General features: G+C 35.6%; 1 protein-coding gene across 1 annotated transcript in view; it reads right to left on the reverse strand.

Moving 5' to 3' along the window:
- Positions 1–1,096, reverse strand: part of LOC119581954 — a gene marked incomplete in the record, with an annotated part of 20,780 nt that extends 19,684 nt beyond the window's left edge. The window contains 1 exon segment of the mRNA XM_037930134.1: positions 964–1,096.
- Positions 1,097–1,147: the final 51 nt, after the last annotated feature.

Genomic DNA, 1,147 nt, shown 5'->3' on the forward strand with positions numbered 1-1,147 from the left:
AAAAACTTTTTTGAAAATATTGTCAGAAATTATTTTTGGAGGGTATCAACTAAAGTACAGCCCCAACCACAATTCTTGGCAAAGAAACAAACCCTCAACTGTGAATTTTTTGATGAGAGAGATATTAAGGGGATCTTAACTTTATAAAAAATTTCCATGGTGGTCTACAAGCTCTATCTTGCCAGATTATGTTCTGTGAAGCTTTTTAGCCCTTTGCCAAAAGTGAAGACTATGTCAAACTACTATTTTATCACAAAACCCTTCCCAAGTTTTGGGTTCCAAAGGCAAACCCCTATTTTGGGGCATCAAAGAAAACCCCACTCTCATGGTCGGCTGCGGCATAGACAATTCTTCAGATAATAAGGCTAAAAAGAGGCTTTGAGTGTGGGCCAAACAAATGCACTAATCTTTAGTGTGCTCAATTTTGAGCAGGCAGAACCACACATGACAACGTTAATTGATATGAATGAAAATCAACCAAGATGTGATAGGATGTTATCTTGTCATGGTTGGGGAAATATTGTATTTCTTGACAGAACATTGTGCAATATTGCACATTAATATCTGTGTCTATTTTAACATTAAATAGAAGGTAGAATATAATATAACTGTAGTATTAAAAATATAATCTATATTTATACTACAAAATATTGTTAACACCTTGTATTAAAATATAGTGCAGTTAACTACTAATTCCAATAGTTTTAATTTTTACCTCTTCAAAATTATGTTTACAATCTGGTTCCATTTTACCAATAACAGTCAATATTGTGAACTGTGGAGCAAGAAAAAATTTCCTTTAAAACTAGGCAAAAAATATATCAAATTTTAATCTATTTGTCATTCCAAACATACAATTCCTTGCACATCTGCCACATCCGTACCGTTCATTATAACCGTCTTGGAGACTTATATTTACATGCTGAATTTGTTAAGTGGGCATTTCTCTCTCTTTCAACATACCTGGGCATGGGCACTGGCGAGATCTATGTCATCACCATGGCGAGCTCCTGACGTGCGGACACATCCCAACACGAACACGAACACATCCTGGCGATCAGCTGTTTAGCTGTATCATGGCGAGAGTCATGCTCTCAGTAAGTTGGACTTTTAGAGCACTTTGACCTATTTCATGATGATTTTACAC

The sequence above is a fragment of the Penaeus monodon genome, chromosome 15, assembly GCF_015228065.2.
Source record: "Penaeus monodon isolate SGIC_2016 chromosome 15, NSTDA_Pmon_1, whole genome shotgun sequence".
Lineage (NCBI taxonomy): Eukaryota > Metazoa > Arthropoda > Malacostraca > Decapoda > Penaeidae > Penaeus > Penaeus monodon.